Source organism: Dendrobates tinctorius, unplaced genomic scaffold, assembly GCF_039654945.1.
Source record: "Dendrobates tinctorius isolate UK_male_01 unplaced genomic scaffold, ASM3965494v1 ptg000011l, whole genome shotgun sequence".
Lineage (NCBI taxonomy): Eukaryota > Metazoa > Chordata > Amphibia > Anura > Dendrobatidae > Dendrobates > Dendrobates tinctorius.
Window position 1 is genome coordinate 81,493,026 of NW_027361679.1, and position 20,912 is coordinate 81,513,937.

Sequence of the window (20,912 nt, forward strand, 5' to 3'; positions counted from 1 at the left end):
AAAACGACTCTCCACTGACCGGGATGACCTTCATCTTATTTGTGTGATGGTCACGTGTGACTGGACACACCGCCTCCAGCAGGGCGAATTTCTCTGACACACGTGACCCTGGATACACCGCCTCCAGTAGGGCATATTTAAATAATATAACGTGCAGCCGGATACACCGCCTCCAGCAGGCGAATTTCAGTATAACACATGTATCTGGATACACCGCCTCCAGCACGGCTAATTTAAATAATAAAGGGAAACACCAGGGAAACCGATACAATGGAGGGCCCTGCGATAGGGAACGGGGACGTGGAGACCTCCTGCACTCCCCTGAGTCAGTGTCTCTATACTCCTAATGATCCCTATGCAGGTTCCGCACCTGGCGACGATCAGGATACCTAGAAACCCTAGCTCGCCCTGCACCTAGCCCTTTCTAGTGAAATGGACGGTGCAGAAACTAATCCCACCACTGCACTGAAACACACAAAAGGAAAGGTACAAACAGGGATAACACCACTAAGCTTTGTTCTGTTGCTCTTGCTCCCAGCAACAGAGTCCAACACCAGAATGCAGCTTTCCTCCTGAATAGCTGCTCCTTCACCAAGCTTTGTCAGAGCTGCAAGGAACTCCTCTCTGGCTCCTTCCACACCAGGACTCTGACTGAGCTGCCAGGAACTTTCTCTAGAGCCTTCCTCCACCAAGGATGGTTGAAATGACCAATATCACCAACAGTGATTGCAACCACCTGACACTCTTTTATAGGTAAGAGCCAGCAATCTCACCTGCTTCATAATCACGTGCACTAAAGTAACCAGAGTGCAATGACCCTAACGGCCACCGGGGGCAAAACTAGAACTGAAACCACACAGTGCAATGACCTTAATGGCCACCGGGGGCAAAAACTAACTTTAAGCACACAGCTTAAGGAAAAAAAAAATGTTACTAGTGCTTTTATCTGTCATAATCCAGCATGGATCATGACAATTTGAATGTCACTCAGAATCCGCAGGATGACATTAAGTGACCTACAAAAGGAATGACAAATGGCAGCTGGGGTGAAGTGCAGGGCAAGAACAGTTCGTAACAGGCTTCTAGAGGCAGGGCTCAAATCATGTAAAGGTAGAAAAAAGTCTTTCATCAATGAGAAGCAAAGGAGAGCCAGGCTGAAGTTTGCCAAAGACCATAAGGATTGGACCATAGAGGACTAGAGTAAAGTAATCTCTGATGAGTCTAATTTTCAGCTTTGCCCAACACCTGGTCATATAATGGTTAGTCGGAGACCTGGAGAGGCATATAAGGCACAGTGTCTTGCACCCACTGTGAAATTTGCTGGAGCATTGGTTATGATCTGGAGATGCTTCAGCAAGGCTGGAATTGGGCAAGTTAATCTTTGTGAAGGACATATGAATCAAGCCCCATACAAGGTTATCCTGGAAAAAAAGTTGATTCCTTCTGCTCAGGCAATGTTCCCCAACTCTGAGGACTGTTTTTTTTCCAGCAGGACAATGCCATGCCACACAGCTAGGTCAATCAATGTGTGGATGAAGGACCACCACATCAAATCCCTGCAATGGCCTGCCCAATCTCCAGACCTGAACCCCATTGAAAACCTATGGAATGTAATCAAAAGGAAGATGGATAGTCATAAACCATCAAACAAAGAAGAACTACTTAAATATTTGTACCAGGAGTGGCATAAGGTCACACAAAAGTAGTGTGAAAGACTGGTGGTAAGCATGCTAAGACGCATGAAAGCTCTGATTAAAAATCATGGTTATTTCATAAAATATTGATTTCTGAACTCTTCCTGAGTAAAAACATTAGTATTGTTGTTTCTAAATGATTATGAACTTGTTTTCTTAGCATTATTTGAGGTCTGCAAGCACTGCATTTTTTCGGTATTTTGAACATTTCTTATTTTCTGAAAATAAATACAAAATTTAGTGCTTGGAAATTCGAAGACATGTCAGTAGTTTATAGAATAAAAGAGCAATTTACATTTTACTCAAAAAAATACCTATAAAGAGAAAAATCAGACAAACTGCAGAGGTCCCTTATTTTTTTGCCAGAGCTGTATCTGATTTAAGGGCATGAAAAGTCAAAGTTGGAAAATTGCGCAATTTGTCAAATTTTCATTTTTTTTTCACAAATAAATGCAAGTCATACCAAAGAAATGTTACCACTATCATGAAGTACAATATGTCACGAAAAAAAACAATCACAGAATCAGTGGGATCCGTTGAAGCGTTCTAGAGTTATAACCTCATGAAGTGACAGTTGTCAGAATTGTAAAAATTGGCCTGGTGATTAACGTGCAAACCACCTTCAAGGGTAAAGGCGTTAACAGTTTAACGCATTTTTCTTTTTCACTGAAATGTATGAATCATTTTTACAGACCTATTTATTGTTGAAATGACTTTGAGGACCCTATATGATGGAAAAAAAAATAAAATAAAAATGGTACCATTTTTTAAAAGCTGCACCACTCAAGTTATTTAAAGAGAACCTGTCCACAGGAATATCCATGTTAAACTAGAGGTATGGGTAGAATGGCGCTATCATACTGATTTAAAACATGCCTTTAGTGTAAAAGTCTGCAGCCTGGTTTTCGTTAAATCATCTTCATAAATTTTGGTTTCCTCATGTCTTTGAGACTGTGGATAAGGTATTTGGCTCTGAGGCTCAGCTACGGCCCCTAAGCTGCCACTGTTGTATTTATCATCTTCGTAATTATAGTTTTGGGCTGGCACCGTCTTAGCTGTGAGTGGCGGTCTCAAAGAGTCAGCTGATGACTGTCTTCATGAAAATGATGGCGGCGCAGATCAAACTCCGGCGGTCTTCAGGAAAATGGCTCCGTAGATGGCTCATGCTCAGAATGAGATCTCTGCTCATCATTGATTTAATGAAAACCAGGCTGCAAATTTTTACACTAAAGGTATAAAATCAGTATGACTGTGCCATTCTGCCCATATCTTTAGTTTAACATGAATACTTTTGGTTTCTGTGATGAAGGAGTTAACTGCTCCTACCCCCCCATGGCCTGTAAGCATATTGAAGAAAACAGGATTTAGTGCTCCAATGTTGAACAGCAAGGCCTTTTAGTATGATAATGAGATAAGGCCCAAAACAGAACTTCAAAGCTTGAGTAGGAGCCACGCCAGCATGGGGCAGGAAGGGGCCTGGGGGGTTCAATTAGAATATACCTGTCAGCTAGACACAGAAATACAGATCCATTGTCTCTCCCAGCCGCCCCGACTCCATCCTAGGATCATGGATTATGAGCACATCTTTCGAGTTATGGAGTCATGAAAAATATCCGCGTGACCCTGAGGAAATCGTGCATCTGGCAGTGCGACTCCTGAGTCGGTGAGGGCTCTGGGACCTGAGATATAGAGATTGGCCCTCCACAGCGTCCCAATGGGGCCATGTTTGCTCTCCACACGACAGGCAAAACAAACCGCATTCACTGGTACCTCTCATGTCCTGATCCAATCATGCTGTTGAAAGTTACCCCCTTTCTTAGATATTGGAATAAGTTCTGCAGGGAGCTAATGGGTGGAGATTATTAGCCCACCCTCTGACACAGGGGGAGGAGCCTATCCTGCTTAAGAACTAGCAGCACATGGCAGAGACTCTCTCTTTCACAGAAGAACCAGACGATGATGATCTAAGAAGGAACTGGGGACAGATCTGCCAAGGGGAGCAGCGGCCCGCGCTTTGGAGTTTGTCCAGCAACTAAGATTTTTGTACCTGTGGACTGCAGAGCTCCCGGCATCCACATGCAACCTACAACCTGGTAAATTGACCTCCAGCTTAATATCTCTAAGTCTTGTACCCTTATTGTTATATTTTACTCTGACTGAAAATCCACTGTAATGCCAATGTATAGTATAGCTTACTGTATATTTCTGTAATTATCTAGTGTGCCCTTAAGGCAATTAAACCATAAAATTAATCTTGGGCTTATGCTTTTAATCTGATTACGAATCTTAGAATACCCAGCGGGTAACAGGACATCCTCCCTGGCGGCCATTTGCTCTAGGTGCAGTTCCCTTACTGACCTGAGAGACAAAGGGGACGCCGGAGAGCTGTGCCTGTGTAGTTACGTCACATTGGTGACGTGAGAGGAACGGGTCCTGTTCCTCCACAGTTTCCTTTCACATGATGTGACCAGTTAAAGGGTTAATGATCAGAAAATAATTGACTATGGTCTGTTATACTTTGGGAAATGAAAAATATCTGTGAATAATCATAGTTTTGCTCAGTGGTTAGCACTGCAGCCTTGCAGCTCTGGGGTCCTGGGTTCAGATCCCACCAAGGACAACATCTGCAAGGAGATTGCATGTTCTCTCTGTGGTTTTCCTCCCACACACCAAAGACATACTGATAGGGAATTAGATTGTGAGCCCCAATAGGAACAGTGATGGTAATATATGTAATACGCTGAGGAATTAATGGTGCTGTATAAGTGAATAAAATAAATAAAAATAAACGTGATGGTTGATTGGCAGCATTACACCTTGGTTGTTTCCACCAAACCTACATGCTTCCCTTCCCTCTAGCCACCACTAGAATAATATATGGGCCCTTGCATTCCAATAGCTCATCATAATGCGCAACTTCTCCTGCTTTGGATGTGGTAGTCGGTCCCCTTACCTCTTGGGCCCCCGTGCACCTGCACTGGTTGCCCCAATGGTATGTCCACCCCTGTTGTAGAGTATTCATTTTGACCATGACCGTATTGAAACGGGGAACACTGGGAATGATGGCAACTCACAGGACACTAGTGCTAGCCGTGCAAGAGTCTATGTGGTTAATGTTTCCGTGATAGCAGCACCTGAAAGAATATTGTGTGATGACACATAGGTTCAGCTGGTGTATCCCAGCCCACTGAAGGCTACTCTGAGCCCATCTGCTATGGAGCAGACAGTCCTGTTGTTGACTTGGGCTCCATTGCTACCTACAGTATGCCCTGTGACACCCGTAGCTAGAATGTTGAAAAATGTAAGTCACATGATACTTTTTCAGTGTCCTTGGAGTTGCATAATTTGGCTTCCCACACAACTGCAGGGCACTGCCCACGCTTTAGCCGCGGTACATGAAGCTGTCACATTGTCTGCTGGTTCCCTATTGTGGTCAGCATCCAGCAGATGTGATGATAAGTCAGTGTCTTAACAGCATACAGTGTCATGGGTTCCAATGGAAAAAAATAAGGCAGTGACATCTGTATGGGAAAGTGCAATCCACAGCACTTTCCGATACAGTTTGACGTCTCAAGGGTGGATTGGTATTTCCTTGAATTTATAGTACAACCTTTTGACTCTCTTTTCAGCAGGGCTGTGGAGTCAGTAAGCCAAACCTGCGACTCCGACTCCTCAATTTCCCTTACACAGATTCCAACGCCGACTCCACGACTCCGACTCCCACATATATTGCTTATGTTTAAGTGAAAAATTTATTGTAGTACAATGTGAACATCAGACATTTAATCATTTTATGATACAATAATCAAGATATTTAGATAGTGTGAGGTGCCAAGGGGAGAGGTACTAGAAAACAGGTATGTTTCTCCCCGTTTCATTTCATATGTCTCCCTGTACTGATGATGAAGCCAGTTTATTTCACTGTAATCCAGTCCTGGTTTCCTTAGTGATCAGCATGGAAAGGACTGGTAGTTTCCCCTCCACTAATTCAATCCAGGTTTTGGTTTCCTGACTGGTCCAGCTGATATAATCAGGAGGAGCTCTCAGTCTATCTCGTCTGCTGAACTGGGAGCTGACACAGTAAGATAACATGGACTTGTTTGCTGTTATATAGGTTTATTTTGTAGTTAGCCTGCTATTGTTAGTTAGTGGCCAGACGGCCTTAGACGTTTTATTTCATGTTTGGCATGTGTAACATTGGATAACAAGTGTGCACAATAAATATGCCGTGTCCATATTGCTAGTCTGCTGAAGTGACTTCATAGCCACACGCCTGTGCCAAAGCAAAGATCCTAGCTGAGCTATCTATTCCCCACAAATGGTGTTTCGAATGCGGGCACTTGTGGCTGCTGGACTGTGACTGCAGAGAAAACACTGTGTATGTCCTGGCTGAAAGCTTCTGCGCTTTTGAAGAGCCAAGAGTCCAGTAATATGGAGGAACTAGTGAAGCAGTTATTGCAAGCAAATGTGCAACAACAGCAGACTAATGCTTGCTTCCAGAAGGCTCTGGAGCAGCAACACCAGATGCAGCAAGAGCAGTTGGAGGCAATAAAACAGGCCTTGGTTCGGCAACCCCGAGATGAGGGAGATCGTGCACAAAGCGCTGCTAGTGCGCAGAAAGCCGTACAGAAGACTTTGCTTAAAATGACCGCAGACGATGATGTGGAAGCATACCTCACCGTGTTTGAACGTATTGCAGAACGTGAGCACTTACCACTGGACAGATGGGCTGAGGTAGTGGCTCCATTTCTGAGCGGAGATCCACAAAAAGCCTATTACGAGCTGAGTGGAGCGGATGCTATGGACTATATCAAACTCAAAGGCGAAATCCTGGCAAGGCTGGGAGTAAACACGTATGTACGTGCACAGAGGGTGCATTTATGGAATTTTGTGGAGCATCAGCCAGCCCGCTCACAAATGCATGATCTCATCCATCTAGTAAAGAAATGGCTGCAACCGGAGGCTTTGACGTCCGCACAGATGGTGGAGCGTGTTGTTCTAGACAAGTACCTGCGGTCCTTACCCGCTAAGATCCAGAGGTGGGTTGGACAGGGTGACCCAACTACCGCTGACCAGTTGGTGAATATGGTCGAATGCTACAATGCTTCTGAAAGCCTACTCCAAGGGACGTTAGCACCCCACTGGCCCCCCAAGAAATCGCTGGAGAGTCCTGCGAAACCTACTCCATCTTCAAAAGAAGAGAATGTCACAATGAAGGGTAGCAGACCTACAAAGGACTATGGAGGTGGTACGGGCTCACATCAAGCCAGCAGACCTCGTCTGGGATCTCCATCGAGGAGACAAGGGCCTATACAATGTTGGCGATGTCGCGGGCTTGGCCATGTAGCAGCTAACTGCCCAATGACTACGGAGCCAATGGACTGTAATGCTATGAGGCGTCTTTCATTATATGTGCAGTCAGTCTGTGTGGCAGAGACCCTCATGGGAAATGAACAACACGTGTGCCATGTCGAGGTTGACGGTTATAGTGTGAATGCCGTCTTGGATTCCGGCAGTCAAGTAACTTTGGTACATGCCAGTTTGGTGGACTCTAGCGCCCTAACGAACTTAACCGTGGGCATTAGTTGCATCCATGGGGATACTAAGAACTACCCCACTGCCTGGGTTACTCTTGCCACGCCAGTAGGGACCAAAAGACATCAGGCGGCAGTCATAAAGTCTATGGGACACAGTGTAATCCTGGGGAGAGACTTTCCCTTATTTTGGGACTTGTGGAACTTCAAAAGTGGCATGAACCCTCTAGTTGAAGACGGTGCTCCGGAGCTAGCCCCTGAACCATTGCAGCAAGACGACGGAGAACTCATCTCAGAGGAAGTACTAGAATCTGTGTACTCTCCTCTGGCTGTGTATGCAGGCGAGGCAGACCAGCTAGAGGATGTTTTAGAAATGCCTGACCTTGAGGTGGCCCGTGGTAAGTTCGGGACCGCTCAGCACCAGGATCCTACTCTAGCAAGGGCGTGGGAAAACATAAAGGTCTCCGAGGGAAGACCATTGTACCCAGGGGCTCAAAACGAGTTCCCACACGTGGCGGTGCAGCAGGATAAGTTGTATCACATAGACAAGGTGCGAGGGGTGGTGGTAGAACAACTAGTGGTACCTAAGTCCTTTCGCCAGGTAGTTTTGGAGTTGGCACATAAACATCCCTTGGGAGGACACCTGGCGGTAGAAAAGACAAAACACCGTATTCTGCAACGTTTCTTTTGGCCGGGTCTAGTGGGAGACGTGACCCAGTACTGTCGGTCATGTCCTACGTGTCAATTGACCGCACCTATGTCACATTTTAGAAGCCCCTTAGTGCCCTTACCAATAATAGAGGTGCCCTTCGAGAGGATAGCAATGGATATAGTCAGTCCATTAGTTAAATCTGCCAGGGGTCATCAGTACATTTTGGTAGTATTGGATTACGCCACGCGTTATCCCGAAGCAGTGCCCTTGCGGAATGCCAATGCGAAATCAATTTCAAAGGAGCTGGTTAATATGTTTTCCCGCACCGGCATTCCGAAAGAGATACTTACGGATCAAGGGACCCCCTTTATGTCTCGTGTACTTAAGGATTTATGTAAACTGCTAAAAAATCTCCCATTTGCGTACCTCAGTATATCACCCTCAGACTGATGGTTTGGTGGAACGCTTTAACAAAACCCTAAAGGGAATGTTGAAAAGGGTGGTGGATAAGGACGGGAGAGATTGGGATGCCCTACTACCATACCTCCTGTTCGCTATGCGTGAGGTACCCCAATCCTCCACAGGCTTTTCACCTTTTGAGTTGGTTTATGGGCCGTGTCCTAGAGGCCTGTTAGATATTGCCAAGGAGACTTGGGAACAAGAGGTGACTCCTTATCGCAGTGTAATTGAACACATAACACTTATGCAGAACCAAATTGCAGCAGTTATGCCAATAGTTAAAGAGTGTTTAGAGCGCGCACAACATGCCCAAAGCACGGTATACAACCGAGCGGCAAAAACACGAGTCTTTCAACCCGGAGACAGGGTGTTGGTATTGGTGCCTACCATAGAGAATAAATTTCTTGCGAAATGGCAGGGACCATACGAAGTGCTGGAACGAGTAGGTGAAGTAAATTATAAGATACACCAACCAGACAAGAGAAAGCCCGAACAAATATACCACATAAACTTGCTTAAGGCCTGGCGGGACAGGGAGAGTCTGGTGGCAGGAGCTGCCCTTGAGGATGGGCCTCGAGGGGCACCACCTTCTAAGGTAAAGGACCCCCAGGTAACTCCGCCAGAAGTGGGTATTGCAGACACGCTATCCGAAAGCCAAAAACGAGAGACCAGGGAGTTCATACAGAGGAACGCAGATATTTTCTCGGAACTTCCTGGCCGGACTCACCTAATTAAACATGACATTATTACTGATCCACAGGCGCGGGTACGGCTTAAACCATATCGAATTCCAGAGGCTCGGAGACAAGCCATTGCCCAGAAAGTGAAGAAGATGTTAGAGCTCGGGGTCATTGAGGAGTCCCGGAGTGATTGGGCTAGCCCTATCGTACTGGTGCCCAAACCCGATGGGACTATCCGATTTTGTAACGATTTTCGGAAAGTAAACGAAGTATCGAAATTCGATGCCTACCCGATGCCAAGAGTCGATGAACTGATAGAGAGACTGGGTTCGGCTAGGTACATATCCACTATTGACTTAACAAAAGGTTATTGGCAGATTCCCCTCACGGAATCAGCCAAAGAGAAAACTGCCTTTGTTACGCCCCAGGGATTATTCCAGTACCAAGATATGCCATTTGGGTTGCATGGTGCCGCAGCCACCTTCCAACGTCTAATGGATATTGTCCTAAAACCCCATGGCCAGTATGCATCTGCGTACTTGGACGACATTATTATCTTTAGCAATGACTGGGACACACATTTGTCAAAAGTACAAGCCGTCTTAGACTCCTTAAAAACAGCTGGGTTGACTGCCAATCCCAAGAAATGTACGTTGGGATTGGAAGAGGCTCGCTATCTGGGATATAGCATAGGGAGAGGCGTCGTGTAGCCTCAAGCCAATAAAGTGGATGCTATTCAAAATTGGCCACGACCGGTAACCAAAAAACAGGTTGGAGCTTTTTTAGGGATCGTTGGTTATTATAGGCGGTTCATCAAACATTTTGCGACCATCGCAGCTCCTCTCACAGATCTTACTAAGGGGTCAAAATCTGTCACAATAAAGTGGAACGCAGAAGCAGAGGAGGCCTTTCAGCGATTGAAAACAGTCCTCTGTGACCAACCAGTGTTGGTTGCACCAGACTTTAAACGGGAGTTTATTGTCCAAACAGACACCTCTGGGGTGGGCCTCGGCGCGGTTTTGTCTCAAGAAGTAAATGGCGAGGAACACCCAGTGGCCTATCTAAGCAGAAAGCTTACAAGAGCAGAAAAGAACTACAGTGTAGTTGAGCGGGAAGCCCTCGCTGTGAAATGGGCCCTGTGCACCTTGCGCTATTATTTACTAGGTCGCCAGTTTAGGCTAGTGACGGACCATTCGCCCCTAACATGGATGTCCTGGGCAAAAGAAGGCAATGCGCGGGTGACTCGCTGGTTCTTAGCATTACAAGGGTTTAAATTTTCCGTTGAGCACAGGGCGGGCACAGCGCACAGAAATGCAGATGCGTTGTCTAGAACGCACTGCTTGGTGACTCGTCGTGTCCGACCCCACGGGCTCGAACAGAGGAGGGGGTGTGTGAGGTGCCAAGGGGAGAGGTACTAGAAAACAGGTATGTTTCTCCCCGTTTCATTTCATATGTCTCCCTGTACTGATGATGAAGCCAGTTTATTTCACTGTAATCTAGTCCTGGTTTCCTTAGTGATCAGCATGGAAAGGACTGGTAGTTCCCCCTCCACTAATTCAATCAAGGTTTTGGTTTCCTGACTGGTCCAGCTGATATAATCAGGAGGAGCTCTCAGTCTATCTCGTCTGCTGAACTGGGAGCTGACACAGTAAGATAACATGGACTTGTTTGCTGTTATATAGGTTTATTTTGTAGTTAGCCTGCTATTGTTAGTTAGTGGCCAGACGGCCTTAGACGTTTAATTTCATGTTTGGCATGTGTAACATTGGATAACAAGTGTGCACAATAAATATGCCGTGTCCATATTGCTAGTCTGCTGAAGTGACTTCATAGCCACACGCTTGTGCCAAAGCAAAGATCCTAGCTGAGCTATCTATTCCCCACAATAGATAGAACATAATATATATTTATTGGAATACAACTTTAGAACACAAAAAACTAATAAATTGTAAATATGTAATACACTATGTAAAATTGATTACATATATATACATATTGTGTATATATATATATATATATATATATATATATAACACTATGTAATAAACTATGTGTTAGGAACGGCGTAACGGACTAAATAAAAATAAATAATAAAGTGCGTTCGCCGCTCGGGGTCCACCGTGCAGTAGATGTTACACCTCCGCTAGGTAATGACAGACAAGCAATAGGGCGGTATAATGCACATGGGTTAGACTTTACCCGAAGTGCGTAAAGCGGGCTCTGTTCACACACAGAGACACCACAACATAAACATACAAAAACACTGAGCCTGTTAGTATCACAGGCCTCAGGTAAATGCACACAAGGTATCAGGTCACAGGAGCAGGACCTAAGACAGAGGAGTTGCGTCCGTCTAGACCTACTGTGTGTGCGGCGTCGTTACTGCGAGCGCCAAGAAGGGCTGCAACTGCAGCGCGGCGTAGGACACTGCCGCAGGATGACACAGCTACAAAGCAGGCGCGATATCGGACGCTAGCGCAGAGGTGCGGTGGGCACAGTGGCCTAAGGCTTGCCACTGACTGGCGCTGACTGCTGAACTAATTCCCTATCTATATGCGTAATATCAGAGGGAAGGGGTTTCTTAATAAGTCAGTCACCAGAATCATACATCCGTCACCATTCACGCATAGCAAGTATAGTCTATACTAGCGCATGGCCGAACAGTCATGTGCGCTTTTTATAGCCATGCGGGACCTTCCAGATCTCCGAGATGGACCAATGAGATCTGGAGCAGGACCTGGGCACATGACTCCCGATCTCCAATGGGAGATCGTCTCATGAGCATGCCCTGTATGAGCACAGAGGAACTTAGTCTCTGGAGCAGTCTGCTGCAAAGTAATCTTCTCTGCAGTAGATAGACAGCAAGAGACCGCAGAATGTGAGGCTCTGGATTCCTGCAGAGCAGACGCAGAAACCTGACGCCTAACACTATGTAAGTGGCAAAAAAACAGTTTTAAACAAGAACATACTAAACAGCATTTGTGCAGTCTATGAATTTGTTCTAAGAAATAGAATTGCCTCCATCAGATCCTTCTTCATAGATGACCTCAAATCTGACCTAATAATTTTAAGGCTAGAGAACAACCTCTCTACACTAACTTGGGTTGGAGGCGAAGCAGTAACCACATGGGCAACATCTGTAACAATTTCCGGGTATAAAGGAATTACCTCATGCACAGTCAGTTTTGATAAACGGTTGAATTTTTCTATTTCTTTGAGAGCAAGTGAAACATTTTGCTGAAATATGGTCAATCTGCTTGCTATAGGAGACGGAGTAAAATCTTTTTCTTGCGGCAACACTTTGCCTGCTCCATGTCATCCAAATACTTGTCAAAGTCAAACTCCTCATCTGATGAGGATTAAGATATGGCAGCAGTAGCACTGTCAGGACCCAAGTCCTCTTGCGCCTGGCAGTCCTCCTGTAGGCCACTCATCCTAACTGCTACCTCAGTCAGAGCTTCTTTTCCTTTAGTAAGCTGTTGATCATCAAGCAGTATACGATGAGTTGGGTCCACATAAACATCTGCCAGAAAAATTTTATTTTCCAATAGCTGTGTCTCTCTCCGTTTCATTGAAGCAGAAATACCATCTGCGATTAAACCTCCTCTTTGGGACAGGCAAAATAGCAAGTTCTTCCACTCCCTTATGAAAATGCCAGGAGTTAAATCCTCAGCTTGTAATTTTTTTAGTCACGGTAAATGAGTGATTAAGCAATTCCTTCAATTCAGCCACCTGTGTCCATTGACCTTCCTTTAGGGTTACCTGAGGGTTCGCCATATCTACAAGGAAGGGTTTCAGCTCAAGCAATTACTCAATCATTAAATAAGTGCTGCCCCACCAAGTGGCTTGATCAACAATTGCCCCTTTCCCAGCACGTCTCTTCAAGATGGAATCAATTTTAGGGGTCCTGGCAGCAATAACCAATTTCCTCACTTTTCCAATCAGATTTCCAGCATGTCCCTCTTGCAGACTATCTCTTATTGCCAGCTGCAGCGTGTGCACAACTTTCTCACTTTCTCCAGCTCGGGGCCCAGGAATCGGATTCTGTGCAGGGCAGGCACCCCTCCCCCTCCTATCTCTGGTGAAGATGGCAGAAGACAGGACAGAGAAGAGGAGATTGCCCCCTGCAGTCTAGAGCTGGTGCAGGACAGGAGCACTGCAGCATACAAGTGAGTTTTGATAGGTGCATGCCCCTGTTTCTAGGGGGGGCAGATTCCCCCCTGCCCCTCGCTGGCTATGGCCATGATTCACACATAGCGTTTTTTGCCATAAAATGCAGTGACTCTGGGCATCCCAGCAAAGTCAATGGGTTTCAAGATATGACCTTCAGACACATTGTTTTGTGAGGATCTGTTTTTGGGCTGAATGAGCCTGTCAATTCGTGTGGGGTTTTTCTAATCTGCTTTTGCTATTGAAAACATTATCTATGAGCTCAAAAACCTTTCAGGTGATGCGGTTTTTTAAAAAGCTGATCTGCTTTTGCAGCTGAAAAACTTATCCTCAAAAAACGCAGCAAAAACGCTGTGTGTGAATGTAGCCTTAGATCAGGAATAGAACAGCCATTTATAGGACATTTCATAACTTTCCCAGATTCCTATGAAAAAATATTCAGCACATCCTGCACTGAACTACTGTACCCAATTTATTATATATTTTAGGAGTCGGAGTCGGTACATTTTATACCGACTCCAACTCCACCAAAATGAGCACCGACTCCACAGCCCTGCTCTTTTGGATGAAAAAAAAAAAAGGCAATATGTGTGTTTCCTACCCTTTCTAGGAAGGCATCTGCTGTGAATGGAGAAGTGTGCCGCTTCTTCTATTAAACTCCTATAGCCAAGTACACTTTCTCCCATGGAAGTTTATGGCCTGCGTCTTCTAAGCAGTTAGATGCAAAGGGCTCCATATCACCCCATCAGTCAATGGGCTTCTAAGATGGCTGGGGGCTTTCATTAGGACTCTGCCCTTTTGGTACTCGTACGTATTTGGTCTAAAACTAGCTTCTGACATGGAGTATAATGCAGTATCAATGAATTAAATTAACCCCTTTACCCCAAGGGTGGTTTGCACGTTCATGACCGGGCCAATTTTTACAATTCTGACCAATGTCCCTTTATGAGGTAATAACTCTGAAACACTTCCATGGATCCCGGTGATTCTGACATTGTTTTCTTGTGACATATTGTACTTCATGGTAGTGGTAAAATTTATTTGATATGACTTGCGTTTATTTGTGAAAAAAACGGAAGTTTGGCGAAAATTTCGCAATTTTCCAACTTTGAATTTTCAAGCCCTTAAATCACAGAGATATGTTGCATAAAACATAATTAGCATTTCCCACATGTTTAATTTACATCAGCGCAATTTTGGAATCAAATTTTTTTTCTAAGGGTGGTTTCACATTAGCGCTTTTTAAGCGCACGCACGGCCGGGGGTAGCTCCGCCCCCGAGTCGGCTCTCTGCCCGGCGTGCCCGCCCCTTGCTTGTAGCGCCGCCTCCTAGCGGACAGCGGCGCCTGCGATCGGCGCACCCTATCTTTAGCATAGGGTGCGCAGATCGTGCGCAGGCCGTGCGCTAGTTGCGCTTTGACCTGCGCTGCGCACTTTTGACGGTGCGCCGTGCGCGCCAAAATCGAACTTTTCGGATTTTGGCGCGCACGGCGCACCGTCAAAAGTGCGCAGCGCAGGTCAAAGCGCAACTAGCGCACGGCCTGCGCACGATCTGCGCACCCTATGCTAAAGATAGGGTGCGCCGATCGCAGGCGCCGCTGTCCGCTAGGAGGCGGCGCTACAAGCAAGGGGCGGGCACGCCGGGCAGAGAGCCGGCTCGGGGGCGGAGCTACCCCCAGCCGTGCGTGCGCTTAAAAAGCGCTAATGTGAAACCACCCTTAGGAAGTTATAAGGGTTAAAAGTTAAACAGCGATTTCTCAATTGTACAACACCATTTGTACCACATCATATTTGAAGTCACTTGAGGGGTCTATATGATAGAAAATACCCAAAAGTGACACCATTCGAAAACCTGCACCCCTCAAGGTGCTGAAAACCACATTCAAGATGTTTATTAACCCTTCAGGTGCTTCACAGCAATTTTTGGAATATTTAAAAAAATGAACATTTAACTTTTTTTCACAAAAAAATTACTTCAGATTGACATTTTTTTATCTTCCCAACGGTAACAGCAGTAACTGGGCATCTAAAGTTGTTGTGCAATTTGTCCTGAGTATGCTGATACCCCATATGTGGGGGTAAACCACTGTTTGGGCGCATGGCAGATTTCGGAAGGGAAGGAGCGCCGTTTGACTTTTTCAACGCAAAATTGGCTGGAATTAAGATCGGACGCCATGTCGTGTTTGGAGAAACCTTGATGTGCCTAAACAATGGAAACCCCCCACAAGTGAAACTAGACCCCCTAAGGAACTTATATAGATGTGTGGTGAGCACTTTGAACCCCCAAATGCTTCACAGACGTTTATAACGTAGAGCCGAAAAAATAAAAAATCATATTTTTTTCCACAAAAAGGATCTTTTTGCCCCCAACTTTTTAATTTCCCAAGGGTGACAGAAGAAACGACCCCAAAATTTAGTGTTCAATTTGTCCAGTAAACCACTTTTTGGGCCATGGCAGAGCTCAGAAGGCAAGGAGTGCCAGATTTTACTGTTATGGTTTGCAGGTGCCTTGACCCATTGAAGAATCCATGAGGTGCCAAAACAGCAGAACCCCCCGATTTTACGAACTAGACCTCTAAAGTAATTCTTCTAAGGGTGCAGTGATCATATTGACACCATGGGTGTGTCATAGAATTTTATACCATTGGACAATGAGGACAAAATAACTACATTTTTAACACCAAAATTTTGTCTTAGACAAAGATTCTACATTTTCACACAAGAAGTGGGTAAAAAATGACATAAAAATTTGTCCCACAATTTCTACTGAACGTGACAATACCCCATATGTGGCTGTACAGTGCTACTCAGCCATGCGGAGACACTTGGGAGGAATGGAGCGCTATTTGCCTATTCAAGTGAATGGGTCTGTGCACATGTCAGTGTGTTTCTACAGACCGTTTGTCCATGGGCGATACACGCTGACATATCCGTTTTTTAATGTCAGCACGGGCCACAAAACATCCAGCACATGTGCATACGCATAACACACATGGATGTCATCCATGTGACACACATCGGTGCCGGGGAAGAAGCATTACAGTAAGAGCTGTTCACGGCACCTGGAGCTGAACACGGCTCTCATCATTTAGTCCATGAGCCGGGCCAGATATCGGTACTACCCGGAGTGACTAATTCTCTTTGGTGTTTTTAGGTAGATGCATGTCTGTAGTTTATGTTTTGATATGATAGCCCTTGCACATCAGTAGCTTAACCCCTTCAGGCCTATTTGTACCCAAATGCCTAGGCCATTTTTTGTAAATCTGACCTGTCACTTCATGCAGTAATAACTTTGGGACGCTATCACCTACCCACGCCATTCTGAGATTGTTTTCTCGAGACATATTGTACTTCATGGTAGTGCTAATTGTGAGTCAATAGATTTTACCTTTCTGCATAAAAAATTACAAAATACACGAAAATTTGGGAAAAATTCGCTATTTTTGAACTTTGAAATTCTCTACTTTTTACAAAAATGCTGATACCCCCCATAACAGTTATTAGTTTACATTCTCCACATGTCTACTTCACATTGGCATCATTTTGGAAATGAAATTTTATATTTTTCAGATGTGATAAGGCTCATAGTTTTATACGCAATTTTTAAAGTTTACGACTAAATTTCCAAAACCCATTTTTCCAAGGACCAAGACAGTTCGGACGTCACTTTATGGGTCTTGTATAACAGAACCCACCCATACATTACCCCATTTTGCAAACTACACCCCTCAAGGTGTCCAAAACGGATTTTCAAAACTTTGTTAACCCCTTAGGTGTTGCACAGGAATTCAAGCAAAATGACAGTGAAATATCAAAATTTCAATTTTTTGGCAGATATTCCATTGTAATCCAATTTTACCTGCAACCCAGCAAGGGTTAACAGCAAACCCAAACCCAAAATTGGTTACCCCAATTCCGCAGTTTATAGAAACACCCCACATGTACACGTAAACTAAATTATGGGCGCGCAAGAGGGCTCAGCACAGAAGGAGAGCTAGGCGGTTTTTGGGATAATAGATTACACTGGAAGAAATCCAGTGGGCCATGTCGTATTGGAGAGACCCTGAGGTACCCCCAGAGTGGAAACCCCCAAAAGGTTACCGCATTTTGGAAACTACACCCCCTAAGGAATGTTTTAGGGGGTATAGTAACCACTTTGACCCAACAAGCGCTCCATTGGAGTTTCATGCACTTGGTTGAGGAAATTGAAAAGTACGTTTTTTTTACCGGAAAAAGACGCTTTAGTCCCACATTTTTCATTTTGAAAAGGGGGACCAGGAAAAAGTACACCCCACTTTTTATTCCCCATTGTCTCCCAAACATGGCAATACCACAAGTGTTGTCTAAAACCACAGTATTGGCGCATATGGGAGGGGGAGGGGGGGGATGTGTAGTGTAGTGTTTTTGTTTTTTTTTAACTTTCTTTTACACTTTTTGCCTGCAGGCAGGTCCGGCCAGCCTGCACATTGCAGCGATCGTCCCTGTATGAGACCGTGTGCTGACAGGATCTCATACAGGCAGAGGCGACACTGTGTCGGCCCTGCTACATCGCTGCTATGGCTAGAACGATGTTCTAGCCAATCGCAGCACAGGGGGAGGAGATCAGACACTGACATCCTCCCCCTGGCATGTGGAGTGACTGGTAAATGCACCAATCGCTCCACAGGCCCGAACCCCTGCAGCGAATCACGCCATGTTTTACAAGGCATGCTGCGATTCGCTGGGCTATATAGCCCAGCGAATCACAGTGATTCTAGCTGCAGGGGGTCGGCGCGATGGCCACACACGGCGAGGGGACAAGCCCTGCTGCCGGTAAGTGCGGCCATCTACCCCCGATCCCCGCGCGATTACCGGCGGGGACGCTAAAGGGGTTGTGCCGTACTAGTACTGCTCTTGTCCTTTGGTCCAGGATGAGAGAGCAGTACTCGTACGGCGCTCGGTGCCAAAGGTTTTAATGTTTTTCTTTGTGTTTGCAGGTGTTTACTGACATATCTAATGGCATGATGGAAGTACCAGCGAGGAAGAAATCACGGATCGACTGTATCATACACTGCTCTAATGATGACAGTGATGATCTGGCGTCCCTACAGGATTTGGACTCCTGGAAAACATTGCTTAGGGCTGCAGAGATTAGACAGCATGAATCCGTCCTGGAAGCAGCTAAGGGCCTTGAGGAATGAGAAATACCACACATACAATATCACCGTAAATGTCGTAGTCTCTTTACAATGAAGAAGTCACTGGATTCTATCCTTGCCAAGGGTGTCAATGTCGAAAAAGCAAGCGAAATACCCAGGAGGAGGCTACCGAGGGGTACCCCCAGTGATAGCAGGGTGTATGCCAAAGTATGTATGTTCTGCGAGAAGTCAAGCAAGTATCTCAAAGGAGAAAAGACAAGGGAGCCAATCGTCCAGTGTGTTGAGCTACGAGCAGATGAGACGATCCGAAGAGCAGCGATAAGGAAAGGCACACAGAGATCACACTTGGTTTACTTAGCAGAGACCTTGTTGCTTCAGAGGGGCACTACCACAAGTCGTGCTACAAACTATTCACAAAAGATGATTCCCAAGTGGCCTGTAGGTCTGGTGCAGCAGAAAATCAGGAAGAAAGCAAGGAAGTACGCTACGGAGAGGCAGAGAGAGAAGCCCTTGAGGAACTCTTCTTGTATATAAGGACTGAATTGTTCCCAAACCCAGAAGTACTGCCTATGATAAACCTCACATCTAGGCTTCAGAGATGCATGATGTCCCATGATATCATCAAACTGAAACCATCGACAAAGAAACATGTTCGCCGAAAACTTGAAACAGAGTTTGGTGAATCACTCCGCTTTCTCTCCGATGAGAAAGGTAAGCTTCTAGTCTATCCATATAGCCTATCAATGGACGACCTTGCCCGGCAAGCACACAGCATGACAAAAGATCTGCAAGAAGCAAGAGCCGCTAACTCTGGAGATGTCGTAACCAAAGCAGCAATGCAGCTGAGGAATTAGATCAAGAAGCAAGATGTGAGTCAGCCATGGCCTCCCGATACAGATCAGAATGTCGTTCCTGCATTAGTCACTCAATTCCTGCAAACCCTGCTTACAGGAGATTGTGAGTGCCAAACTCCTCTGAAAGAGCTCAACGTCTTGCCACATCCTTCGGCAGTGACTTGGTTTTTGCTGTTACCAATGGAAAGATAAAGTCACCCAAGCACGTACTGCTGTCCTTTGCAATTAAGTCTTTGACCGGCAATACAGAACTGGTTCGAACTCTGAATCGTCTTGGCCACTGTGTGTCATATTCAACGGCTGAGGAGATCGATACAGCCCTTTGTATCCAGAAGTTGGAATGTTCAACGGATGACATCCCAATGCCAGCAAATATCTACCCTGGTGTGTTCACAACCTTGGCCTAGGATAACATTGACAGACTTGAGGAGACACTAAGTGGAGCAGGTACATCTCATAGAGTCAATGGCATCGCTGTTCAGTCCAATGTTGCATGCTCTGTGACAAAAGTCCTGCCAGATGTAACCAAGTCGAAGAAAAGAAGCATAATTCCGACAGAATTAATGCTACCAATATACAATGTTGGGCGGCGGGGAGGGCCACCCAGGATTGAGACTGCGAATGTTAACACTACCGAGGAGGTCCAGGATTCAAAAACCAAGAACCATATCTGGCTTCTGGCTAGAATGTCAGACCATGAGGATCAGACCATTAGCAGTTGGACTGGGTTCAACATCCAAATCCGCAGCGACATTGTAGTGGCCCAGGACACTGTAAGCTACCTGCCCACTATCAATGCTCCTGCAACAGCCATGTCCACTGTGAATGAAGTCTTGGAGCAAACACATGCCATCATGCAGACCCTGAAGCTTAACAGAATTGTGTGCGTGTTTGATCAAGCACTCTATGCCAAAGCTGCCGAGGTTATCTGGAAACAGGAGAAGTTCAAGAACATTATAATTAGAATGGGTGTCTTCCACACAATCTGTAATCTCCTCTCCATCATAGGTAAGAGATTTCAGGATGCAGGCCTTAGAGATCTGTGTGTTGAATCCGGTGTCATCGCTGAAGGATCAGTGTCTGGAGTGATGGACGGCCGGAGGTACAACAGAGCAGTGAGACTACACAAGCTGGTCTATGAAGCACTTATGAGGCTTGCATGGAAAAACTTCCTTCCATGGCTAGAAGAAAACCATGCAAGGGACCTTCACCATCTGGATGAAACACTGAAGAACATCACAAACTTTCGCATCAGTGTGTCGCAGGGATCCTTCGAAAAGTTCTTGGATAATGAATCTTGCACACTTACCCTGAAGCTCTTTCAAGTTTATCTTGAGACCTTCAGAAATGAACAACTCTCAGCATTCTGGATGTCATACTTGGACATGGTCGAGACCATGCTGGCCCTGGTTCGAGCTTCAAGAGAAGGCAACTGGATGCTTCACCTAGGAGCAATCCGACAGATGATACCGTGGTGTTTTGCCTATGACAAGGTCAACTATGCCCGATACCTAACCTATTACTATGCTACGATGTCTCGGCTGCCCATAGACCACCCAGAGGTCCATGAATACTTCATGAAAGGTGGCTTTTCGGTCCAGATCGGTAGCAAGAATCCTTTTGGACGGATTCCTGTGGACCAGACCATCGAAGAAACAATCACCCAGACACCAGGGGGCACAAAAGGCTTCAGCCTCAAAGTTGGAGCAGTCGCCAGATTCTACCTGACATC